The sequence below is a fragment of the Gossypium hirsutum genome, chromosome D03, assembly GCF_007990345.1.
Source record: "Gossypium hirsutum isolate 1008001.06 chromosome D03, Gossypium_hirsutum_v2.1, whole genome shotgun sequence".
NCBI classification, from domain to species: domain Eukaryota; kingdom Viridiplantae; phylum Streptophyta; class Magnoliopsida; order Malvales; family Malvaceae; genus Gossypium; species Gossypium hirsutum.
Genome location: NC_053439.1, coordinates 37,700,288 through 37,714,219, shown reverse-complemented (window position 1 = coordinate 37,714,219; position 13,932 = coordinate 37,700,288).

The window sequence follows — 13,932 nt, the reverse complement described above, 5'->3', positions numbered from 1 at the left end:
GGGAAGTTAAAGTCTTTGAGTAAAGAAGAAAAGAAAAATGGGCGGGAATTTGGAACGACAGAAAGAAAATAAGTTGTAAGGCTAATAAAAAATTTCTTAATTAAAAAAAAAATTATCAAAACGATGTAGTTTTTTCATTTCTTATTTTGATTTTCAGATAACTCGAATTGTTTAATTCATATCTGAGTTAAATCAAAAATTTTGAATTTTTTTCGAGTCGATCCAAATAACTCGAATAACTCAAATTATATAATTTAAAATTTGAATTTTTTATCGAATTTTTCGAATCGAGTCAGATCTTGATCACCCTTAACTGGCGATAATCATGGTAACTCTTCTGTGAACAGATCTGAGAATTCACAAACAGTCATAACTGACTCTAATTTCAATTCTAAAGCCATGGAATCTATAGAAGCTAGATACACCTATCATCCCTTTCTGACATATTTCTTAGCTGACATAGCTAAAATCATATTAACTGTACCATCAAATCTATCAGATTTAACCCGAATTATTTCACTGTTCTGACATTTCAATAAAATTTATTTTCATCTACAATTCACAACAGCATCATGTAAATTCAACCAATCTATACCAAGAATTACATCGAACTCATCAAATGGTAATAACATCACATCAGTTGGAAAGTTGCAATCCTAAATCATCAGGGGACAATTTCTACAAACTTTATCAACTAACACATATTGACCTAAAGGATTCGTTACTTTGATCACAAATTCAATTGACTCATAAGGAATTTTCTTATCTAACGCTAAGGTTGTGCATACATACGAGTACGTTGACTACGAGTCAATCAAAGCATTAACATTAGTATTAAAGATAAAAAATGTACCAGTAATCACATCAGGTGCTAAAACTTCCTCATGAGCTCGAATTACATAGGCTCTTACTGGTGCTCGTGCCTCAGATCTAATTATAGAATATTTTGTTCCACCTCGACTATTTCTCGCATTACCACTATTTTTTGATAGCCTTCCTCTTGCAGCCCTATCACTCGAATGAGTGTTTTGAGCTTTCTCCCTATCAGATCTTTCAGGGCAATATCTAAGGAAATGGTTATAGGAACCAAATTTGAAGCACGATCCATCTCTTAATTTGCATTCTCTGAAATGACATCTATTGCACTGTTGACATTCAGGTTTATTATTTTAAACACTTCCCACACTTACTACAGAAGTAACCTGAGGTCTCGAATATGAATGTTATTTCCCTTTATCTTTTCCCGGGAATCCTACTAAACTTGATATACGACTGTGAAATTCCTTTGATTTCCTCAATGGAGACGAAAATGATTCTCCCATAAGTCGTTTACCAGTGTCATGAGTCTCTAAATCCACATTTCTTTTAGCTTTACTAAGTTCTTTGGCTTTATGTGTTTGATCCACCAAAAGCACGAATTCTTTCAATTCCAGAATCTTAACTAAAAGTTTGATACCTTCGTTTAAACTATCTTCAAACCGAGTACACATAACAGCTTCTGATGGTATACATTCTCGAGCATACTTACTAAGTCGCACGAATTCTCCTTCATACTCGGGTACAGTTATACGACCCTGTTTTAACTCAAGAAACTCTTTCTGCTTCCTGTCAAGATATAGTTGATCAACATATTTTTTTTAAAATTATGTCTGAAAGAAATCTCAATTTACATGATCCTTTAGTACCACAACAATCAAAGTATTCCACCACTAATACGCTGAGTCTTTTAATAAAGATACTACACATTTTAAACATTCAACGGGAGAAAAATACAATTCATCAAAAACCCTTACAGTATTTTCTAACCAAAATTTTTCAGGATCGTCTTCAACTGTTCCTCGAAACTCTTCTGCCCTATATTTATGAATTTTATCAACCGGAGGCTTGCTTACAAATACTTGTTCCATACCTTGAGGAATAAAGGGGACAGGTTGGGGTACGAGAGAAGGTGGAGGTCATTGTGCCATTGAGTTCGTTCAAACGAACTCAAAGAACCACCCAGACATCAATTGGAAGAAAGTTTCTTTCACCTCACTTCCCCAGCCTTTAGCTACGGGCCCAGTGCTAGCTGCTGGAGGCTTGCACATTACCTTCAACCTCATTGGAATCAACTTGGTTGCATGACATCTTTTATTGAAATGAAAACATAATTCATTTTTAGTTAGAAGATATCACACTATCACAGGTTATATAATGGCATGTATTTCTAGACTCCACACATGCTACGTTTAGTCCGAGAACCGACTAAATCGTAGCTCTAATACCACTAAATATAACACCCTAACACGTCTCCGTTGCCAGACTTTTGTTACAGAGCATTACCAAACAATCAGAAAAACATTTAAATCATAACATTTAATAAATTAATCTTAAAAAAATCATATCAGACATATACATTAGCCCAGGGCCTAAAAAGTTGGAAAAATTATAAAATAGGGGTCAAACGGTCTTGTGACATAGCTCAGGCCGTGCAACAATCGAATAAAGGAACACACGACTGTGTCCCCGCCCGTGTCTTCACCCGGGTAACTCACTAAGCAGGGTCACACGGTCGTGTAACACATTGACTTGATACACTAAGAATTTACAAATTACACACGATCGTGTCGCCAGGCCGTGTCTGTCACACGGCCAAGTGACAGCCCGTATCCCAGGCTGTGTGATCCATATTTTGACCTTAAAAACATGTCATTTCAAGGCTAAAACACACCTAACCATACATCCCATTTTTGCACCATTCAATTGACCTAAGCATCATTCAAACACTTATAAACATATCATTACAAACATCCTATTTCATCTAACAAATATGTCATTTAAAGGCACCACATTTGTATCAACACATCATTGGTCAAATCAAAGTAACATATCCATATTTCAAGCATATAACCTAGTTCTTTTACCTACCAAATGATATCACATATGATCAATTAAAAGCCATCACAAACATACCAAAAGGATCTTGTATATAAGTACTTAAAAGTGGCCAAAATGACATAACTTGGTAAGGCATTAAAGTTCATCAAACCAAACATAAACTTCAAAAAATATGCATACCAAAACATCCATTACACATCCAAGAAATACCATTACAAAAGATCCAATACATGTCATATATAACCTTGGCCAAAATGCACTAAAAACTACCAAAATGGTTGATGGATTGTGTGATTGATCCCCGACTAGCTTCTAACCGGTCGAACTTTCGATAATCTATAAAACAAAGGAAAGTAGCTACATAAGCAATGAGTGCTTAACAAGCTCGTATAAATTCAAACATAACTTACTATTTCATTAGCACAATATATAAAATAAACATAATGTCATTACCAAGACCATAAGCTTAGTAAAAGCCAATACAAGCATCATCAAACTCACAAGTTAGTAAATTCATCAATGATGCATATGAATTCAACCATAATATAAATAGACTTTCATATGCACATCATTTATTACATTAGCCTTTTCATAGATCAAGATTCAATATCTCATTATTTACTTACCATGTCATTCCCTTTCTTACCCGCTAAACCATCTAGAATTACATCGGATACTCAGGAATGCTCACACATAGTGTGCCTTTCCATATAACCATAACCTTTCCTTTTCAATAGTGCTCACACGAGTTGTGAAATGGGTTTGCTCATACGAGTTGTGGGTCAGAATGTTAGCTACACGATGCTACTCACACGAGCTGTGGAGAATCCGCAACAAATGTAGGATCTCATCCATCACTAGGACATTCAAGACAAGCACTCGAAACATGAAATCTCTAATGACATGTCATTCGTATCGTAATAATTTTTAAGGTTCAAACGGGATTCGTTATCCGTCAAATATTCATACATTGATACATATATAATTTCAAGTCCGTTTATATTAGCCTAACACAGCAAATAAGCAATTTAGCTAACATTAATATGATCATAATTTATATGAACTTACCTCGATAACTTTGGTTGTAGAGGTAGAGTTGAAGACTAATCCGAAGCTTTAGCCTTTCCTCGATTTAAGTCCGATTGTTGTTTCTCTTGATCTAAATAGATAATTTCATTCAATTAAGTACATCTAGTATTCAATTTAATCCATAATTCATATTTATGTAACATTATGACATTACCCCTAACATTTTAACATTTCAGAATTTAGTCCTTAAGCTTATAATTTAAAATTTAACCATTTTAATCCTCCATACAAGCTAGTCGAATTTCTTAGGGACTCATACCAACCCTCTTAAATCATTATTTCATAATTTTACCATGAAATATTACTATTTTCACAAATAAATCCCTAAATGCAATAGCATCAAAAGTCATTTAACAAAACATATTTATTTTACAACCAAGATTAATAATCTATCAAGTAAATTCATAATCTATTAAAAAAACCATGAAAAGTCTCTCAACCTTTAAGATTTTTGCAAATTTACCCCTGGGCTAGCTAAATTAAGCTACAATGAACTCAAAAATATTAAAAATAATTAGAAACCAGGCATAAAATCATACCATGCAAGAAGAAACTCAAACCGAAGCTCTCTCCCCTTCAACAATGCTGAATTTAGCCAAAACAAAGAAGAAATGGGGAAGATGATAGCATTTACTTAGTTTATTTTAGGTTTACTTACTAATTTACCATTTTACCCTTATTAATAATAAAAATTTTCAAGTTAACCTTGTCCATATTTGTCCACTAACTCTTTAAATGGTATATTTACTATCTTAGTCCATTAGTTTAAGATTTCATAGCCATTTGACCCCTTTAACTAAAAGAATTAAACTTTTACACATTTTACGATTTAGTCCTTTTTACCTAATTAACCATTTAAACTTTAAAATTTCTTAACAAAATTTTAATACGGCCTTAAAATAATCCCGTAGACATTAAATAAATATTAAAATAATAACTCACTTGTCAAAATTGTGGTCCCAAAACCACTATTTCTAACACCACTGAAAATGAGTTGTTACACCAATCATGCTAGCCTCACTAAGAAGAAATTGCAGAAATGAAATTAGACTTAAAACTAAAGGTTTTTGCATACTACTTGATGACCTCGCACCCTCAAGTAGAGAAGCCTTCCATTTTTGAGTCACATTAGAAGGATTATAGAGATAATCTTACACATTCAGATGACCACGCCACGGGAATGAGTCTTTGTTACCTTCAACTGGTGCTTCTTCATTAACAAGCACATGTAGAGGAATGTAAGAAGCAACAGGAGGAGATTCCTCATCAATAGGGATCAACAAGCTGACAATGGGCACTGATTGCGTACTCACTGTGGGAGAAAATGGGACATTAACTGCTGTAGGGGTAGGACCAACAGGATCCATCCTCATCTTGCGACGTTGCTCCAAGCGCCCACTATTTCCTTTCTCCTCACTGGTGGAAGCAACATTCGCAGCCCTCGCGGTTTTCTATCACTTTTTGCGCGTGTTCTTTATCAAAAATTCTATGTCCATAGCCTAGTTTATTTCGCAAAAAATACTATCAGTCTCTGATGAATCATTCTCAGAGCCACGATCGATGCCTACATCACCAACAATTCTAAAATTAGTGGGAGCAGTTAGCAAATTAACATTCTGCCTACCACTTTCCCTACATAGAGAAGTAGCAAAGATCTATAGGCGAGGTATCATCTCGTAGAATGTAACACCCTTAACCCATATCTGTCGCCAGAATAGGGTTACAGAGCATTACTAAAAACTTTTAACTTAAACATTCATATTCCATTAAAACACATGCATAACGTCCAATTTTCGAGCCCTCAAGGCCTTCAAAAAACTTTAGAAATGATTCGAGACTAAATCGAAAACATTTATAACTTCATGGCAAAAGATAGAAAAATTCATACGATAAGGGTCACACGACCGTGTGGCCAGGCCATGTGACTCACATGGCTGAGATACACACCTGTGTCTCAGGCCGTGTGGATATTCGAAATAGGGACACATGGCCGTGTTCCAGCTCGTCTCTGTGCCCGTGTAACTCTCTGACTTGGGTCACATGGCTAAGCCACACGTCTGTCTGCCAGGCTATGTACCTTTCAAAATGGCTTCACACACCCGTGTGCAAGGCCATGTGCTAGGCCGCGTAACTGCCTCACTTGCAACCCTTTGAAACCTACAAGGGACACACGGCTGAGACACACGCCCATGCCTTAAGCCGTGTGGACAAAAAGTAGGCCATTTTCAAGCCATTTTCCTCACCCAAAACTTGGTCCCTTACACAAGCTAATTGCACATATTTTCATGCATCCAAATTATACCTAACACATGCATATTTAAGCTAGATCATCATAGTATTTAATCATACAACAAATATGCCTAAAAGGCACCGCAATCACAACAATCAAACTTGATTATACATTTGCTAAGTTTAGCCATAAATAAACCAACCATTGGAACTAATTCTATAACAACATTTACCACAATGTTCACATACCAATCATACTCAAATATACCAATTTGACCATTCAACAACTATCATCACTAAACTTTAGTAAACTTGGCCATATGCCAACCACATCCAAACTTACCAAAATAGCCATTTATCTAGTCAATACTGACTATCTATTTCCATACCAAACCATACCTCAATGACAACCTTCAAGCATATCAAAACAAAATTTCATAGCATGCATTTAACTTACCATTCCATCATTCACCATTTAAGCACCAAAATGCCAAAATGTCAACAATTATAACATCATATTTACATGCCAACATAACAACCTATTCATCAATCAAAGTCCCAAATTTACAAGTCATATATATAATGACCATTTCATCAAACATAAAACACCTATACATGCCATTATAACCATGAATCAAAATCATCAAAATCTACCGATATAGTTGATGGATAGTGTGATGGATCTCCGACTAGTTTCCAACCCGATCAAGCTTCTGATAATCTGTAAAGTAAGAGAAAGATAACTACGTAAGCAATGAATGCTTAGTAAGATCGTATAAACCAGAAGCATAATATTACATTTCAATAATGAAATTTATAAGTTAAATATAAACATCTACCAATACCTCAAGATTTATCAAACCATAATCATCAACTCACAAATGAATAAGTTCATTAATGTCACATATTTATTGACCATTCATAACATGATAGAATTTCATGAGACATAATATATAATCATCAACCTTTTTATAAGAGTTTATATCTTTCTATTTACTTACTTTCTATTCCGTCCCCAATGCTTATCATAAGCCTAAACAACATTATTAATTCTCAATTCAGTGTATTTATCCATGAAATAGGTAGATTCATCCATAGCATATGCAATTTGCTCACATATAAATACATCATTTATCACATTAAACCTTTTATAACATCATAACACACCCTAATTATGTACTTACCGTTTCATTTGCATAATACAAGCATAATCATAAACATTAATCATATCCATAAACTTGGCAAAAGCCTAAGCACATCAACAACACATGTTAGTTCATTTAAACATGATCCATATGAATTTGACATGGATAACCATTATACTATAGCATGATTCAATTGGATTTATCATCCATCTCATAACATATCATGTTTTCCATGTATCACCATTTCAATGAGTTTCATGCATATATATCTTAATTCATATTGAACACTTACCATTTCATTTGCATAACACATAAGACATAAACATAGCATTAACCATAGTCACGAGTTAGTGATTAAACACATAACTTAGCAAAAATCACCACATGATAAAATAACTTTCATGAATATAGCATATAAGCATTCACACTTTTCATGAACATGGCTATACATACTTTAATCATCAACAACTCATCCCTCTCCATACTTTCATGACATTGCCAATCGGAACACTTACCATTTCTTCCATTTGTATCCCCATTGAACTAGGGGTGAGCATTCGATCGAATCAAATCGAATCGAATAAAAAATTTTCGAGTTAATTGAGTTTTCGAATCTCATTTTATCATCCTAACTTTATTTGAAGTTTTCTCGAATCGAATCGAGTGAGATGGAATTCGAATCGAATCGAATCGAATATATTTTTTCGAGTTAAATTTTAAAAAATAATTTTGGTTCCTTGCAACCATTGTCACGCATCGTAATAAAATTTGTCCACCTTAATCAATTTTTTTATTAACTTTCATCACCTCATAATTTATTTATTATTTTTTTATATATTGGTTAGCTTCTTTGCTTGCTTAGTTGTTTCAATTATCTTCAGATTCTTGTCACTATGTATTTTGGAATTAAAAAATATATTAAATGTAAAAATATAATTTTTTAATAAAAGTTATTTTAAAAATAAAATGTGAAATTGATACCAATATAAAATTTTAACACGAATATTTTATGGCATAATTAATAATTCAATTTTAATATAAATATTCAATATGACTAAACAATTCAATAATATAAATAATATAAAATGTGAAATTTAATTTAATAATATAAATAATATATATAAATAAAATTATTACTATTTATGTTTAGTGGTTTTTTTGGATAATTTTGATTTTTTATTTGAGAGTAAAGGGTGAGAAGTAAAAGTTTTGGGGAATAAAAGTTTGAGGGAAAGTAAATAGGGGGAGTAAAATTTTGGAGGGAAAATATTTAAAAAAATTGGAGGGGGGAGGGTTTGAGGTAGATGGGAGGTGGGATGGGAAGGGAATAAAAGTTTTAGGGGAAAAGTGGGAGGGAGTAAAAATTTTAGGGGAAAATAAAAAGTTTTGAGGGTTTTTGGGAGTAAAATTTTAAGAAAAAGTAAATGGGAGAGTAAAATTTTGGTGGGAAATAGATTTTGGGTAGATTGGGGGGTTGGGAGGGGAAGGGAGGGGAGTAAAAGTTTTGGGGGAAAGTGGGAAGGAGTAAAAGTTTTGAAGGAAAAGTAAAAAGGTTTGTGAGTTTGGGGTAAAAATGTAAAATATTATAGTTTGATATTCGAATTATTCGAATTCGAAAACTCAACTCGATTCAAACTCGAAATTTGAAAAAAAAATTCGACTTGATTCGAATAACTCGATTAACTCGAATAACTCGATTCGTTTAACTCGAAATTCGAATTTTTTTTTATTTTTTCGAGTCGAATTGAGTTTTGCTCACCCCTACATTGAACCACTTAGAATAATATCGAATACGCGGGAATCTCACACATTGTGTGCTAACATATGGTTGAAACCATTTCTTTCCTTTTCCTTTACATAGATGCTCTCTTTCAAGCCATAAATGAGTCTACTCACACAAGTTGTCGGTCAGAACATATCTACAAGGTGCTGCTCACACAAGTTATCAAGTATCCGCAACACATGTCGGAACTCAACCACCGGTAGGACATTCAAGACCAGCACCTGAAACATGGTAACCCTAATGAAATATCATTTGTATCCTATATATTCCTAAGGTTCAAACGGAGCTCGATAGTTATCGTACGTCATTGAATTTTCATCGTTTCTTTACTCGATAAATTGTATAATTAATATATATATTGATTCATTTTCAATAAAATTATATAATAACATTCAATTTAATCAACATTATACATAGTATAGTTCATACGAACTTACCCGGCTACTTTGCAGAAATGTCAAAGTATAGGGGCATTTTGGTAATTTTTCATTCTCCTCGATTTTCCACCCGATCTTGATCTAAATTAATAATTTCATTCAATCTATTAATTTATACAGTAAAATAATTTATTTTATGCAATTTAGTCATTTTGGAAATTTTTACAAAATTGCCCATAAAGTTTTATTTTTATTCAATTTGGTCCCTAAGCCTAAAATATGCAATTTAACCATTTTTTCAAAAAATTTAACCTAGAAGAATACTTATGGCATCCAATACATCCCATTTATGCAACAATTTCACAACAAATCCTTGTATTTTTATTATTTTAAGAATTTAGTCCCTAATCGATAAATTCATCAAAAATCACTAGATTCAGCAATTGAAACATTCAAAATCTTTAAAAGTTTCAAAATCGAATGTACGGGCTTGCTTGACCTAGTTGCAACAATCTCAAAAATAAAAAAATATTAAAAACGGGTGCAAAATAGACTTACATGCACAAAATGAAACATGGCTGAACCTCACTTTTCCATAGCCATGGCTTTCGGTTGAAACAAATAAAACTTAAGGTTGAAGATGGCCACTTTTGTATTATTATTACTTTATTAACCATTTTACTTTATTAATAATAATAAATTAACTTATAAAACATATAAAATTAAAAGGTTTTAAAGATTAAAACTGTCCCACCATATTAGGTATGGATAAATTACCCAATAAGGCCATCCTACTATAATTCTTTAATCAATTTACACCTTTAAACTAATAGCGATTGAGTTTTTCAACTTTTATGATTTAGTCCTTTTTACTTAATTAACGATTGAAACGTTAAAATTTCTTAATGAAACTTTAATACCACCTTAATAACACTCTATAAATATCTATAAAAATATTTACAGCTCAGTTTATAGAAACGAGGTCCTGACACCTCATTTTTTTAAAACCACTTGACCTTAAGGTCTTACCACTTGAACTTAATAAATCGCTTAAATAATATAAATTATCAAATAAAAAACCTTTTCAAAGTCGCATTTGACTCGTAAATATTATATAATAATATTTATAAACTTACTCGTCGGATTTGATGGCCACAAAACCACTATTTTTGACACCACTAAAAAACGGCTGTTACACAGAAACTATAAAAGAAGTTCATTGGTTCCTCATTGTAGCCCCATAATATTAAACCCAATTCATTTGTAGATTTTTGAGGCCACGTATTACTTTCGGGTTGTGCACCAATGGACTTGGCGACCTCTCTATTGTCATTGCGCCTCCACCCTTGGGGTTGAAACCCTCCAGACAATATTGAAACACATTCCTTGCCATCAGAAGGTCCTTCAGAATCAGCGGGTGACCAGTGCAAAGCCTACGAAATTAGGTTAGAGCATCGTTTGTGGGGAGGGATAGCTAAAAAGAGCACATGTCTCGGCTTGGCATGGACCATTCAATTGGAAATCCAAACCCATCACCGAATTTATTTCAGACTCAAATATACTTCCTTCGATTTAGGTGAAGGTTGGAACACCTATTCGAGATAATAGCCTCCAACTTTTCGCAAGAAGAAAAGTAGTAAAAGCCCAACGGGTTCTCCGGGTTGTGGCTTTTCAGTTGATACAGGTGCTGGCAGCAATCAATAAAGTATGCCATCACAATCTACTAGGAGAAATCTGAAAGTTGACCATGGGCAATTTTTTAGTCATTGAGCAAGCTGTAGAAGAAAGGGTGCAACGGCAGATGGAACCCAGCCTCGAGTATGTGAAGAGAGAGCAGAAAGCTATCCTCGATGATTTTATTCAACTTATGGGAACCCTCCAGGATGGAAAACTGTAGGCGAAATGAGGAATATTTATCCCTTGCACGACCAAAACTCGTTACATTTCCTCAATTTCCATAGTACAGGTGTAGAAGTTGGCCGTCACAGGAACCTTTAGTGATTGTTCGTTCTCGTGGTGGATGGCTTGGGATTATTCGATTACCGACTCCTCTCATTCATGACATGTTCGACGAAGAAAAGAAAAGAAACAAGCAGAGAAAGATTTTTACCTTGAGAGAAATATTCAACTGGTTCTGATTTCGAAAGCGTTGAGAATGAATTTTAGGGTTTTAGAGGATCCTCTTCTTCAAGAAAAAATTTTCCCTGTAATATGACGATTCGAATAACTAAAAGGTCTCAACGGTTAGATCCATGCGAGCACGATCTACCCATACACGTCACGAGGTAGGCGTCAGGTTCTAGCAGCTCGCAATGTACCCAACAAGCTGCATTTAAACTCGACATGATGGATCTAAGCAACGCCACTTTGTAACCCTCCTTAGACTCACTAGAGGGGGACTAAATTGTTATATGTCAGTAATTGATCTGAATTCCAGATAGTATCTGGGTCGCCTACCCGCAACCCGTATAGGTCTCACCAGACGATTGAGCGCAAGGCCAACCGCGAGTGGCAGTAAGGGAGTTCGCAGACCTAGCTCACAAAAAGGAGACCGCAGGCTCTGCAGGCAACCCCGAAGAGAAACACGTGTCCAATACGCCTGAAGCCTATACAGAATGTCAGTCCCAGGAATAGAGGGGACCGCGTGCATTGTAGGCAACCCAAGGCGAAACACGTGTCCAGCAAGATTGGAGTCTGCTCAGAATATCAGTCTTAGGAAGAATGGGGTTAAGACAAAGCAGTGGGGTCAGGTCGTGAGTTGTGATAGTATAAATACCCGAATGCTCCTGTTGATACGATAGGAGACAAAATGACTCAACACTGGTGTTTAGGGGCTAATTTTGAATTTGATTTTAAAAGTTAAATTTAATTTAGTTTTGAAATTGAAATAAAAACTTTTATTCTTGAATAATGGATAAATTGATTTTTTTTAATAGAGATTAAATTAATTTTCACTCTTGTAATTTTAATTAAATCCCGGATGGAATGTAAATGAGTGTCCTATGTTTTCTTTAAATTAGAATTTGCTTAAGTTTGGGGTTTGAATTAAGTTTTGTATCTGAATCTAGCCAATTTGATTTAACTGAACATGTTTGGGAAATTTGGTGATGAAAAAAAAAATAGAAATTATTATTATTTTAAAAAATAAATTGAATTTGGGTTTGTTTAGAAAATAAAACTATTATTATTTAGGTCCAATACTAGAGCCCGTTAGAGTCCAAATCCAATTTAGGTTAAAAAAGAAAGAGGAAGCAAGGAGAAAGAGAGAGAAGGGTTCAAAATTTTTCGGCCACTACGTATTATGTGCTCAACGTGTAGATTAGTTTTCGGTGCGCATATATTTGATGTTAGAGATTTTTTAAAGTTGAAGAAACGTTAAGGAGGGGATCACCGGCCATATTCGATTTACACTTTGGTTTAGTTTTGAGCATACATATGTCATTTGTTTAATACCGGTATATTATGGGTTTTTAATGTTGTTGTTGGTATATTTGAACATATACATTGGCTCTCATATATTGGAACCTGTACCCTTGTAATTGTCTTTTTGAATTTTTAATACAAGTATCGATACATTAGGCTCCAAATGTTGCTTTTGAGCTCGTATTCGCTGAATTATTGTTTGATCTTTATAAATGAGATATGATATTGTTAAATTTGTGATTCAACCATATTTAATTCACGTAAATTTAATTATTTCATTTTATTTATATAACCTCTTTTATCCGATCGCATTTCAAATCAAATGTAGAGTTTCATATTCTTTAATCTAGATGATATGTTCCATTCTATCATTCAATAAAATTGGATAGTTAATCAACCAAAATGTTGATCCTCTTTTAAGGGTTAAAAACTTGGTTAATCAAGTAAGCCTAAATCAATACCTTTCCTTCACCGACTTAACTTAAAGCATCCAACAAATTAATTTAAGACAAAAGACACAGAAAATGAGATCTTACATTAATATTATTTTATGTATGCTGCATCAACAAATGCATGTTATTGTGTTTCTCTGTATAATATAAAATATAGTACAGTGTTGCATATGCTAAAGAGATCACCAAACTATACATTTTTCTTTTCATAAACCTTTCTGATTTCTGACATGATTCTTATTAATTGTAAATTGATTACTAGTTTTAATAATGTAACTTTATTTGTTGTAGACATAGAGATTTAAATAAATCCAATATTGGAAATTATATTTTCAATGATGAAGTTTTTAAATCAAATAAATTCTCATACTACATTTTTAATTATTTCAAATATGAGTATAATGAATTGATTGAGTTTTAGTTTAATTGATATATATGAGTATTGTTGTCAATATAGGAATATGTGAGTTCGAGTGCACTGAAGCGCATTATCCTTTTTTTTATGGATTAGGGAAGGGTTATGAGTAGTTCTAAGTATTGTGTCAAAAAGAACAGAT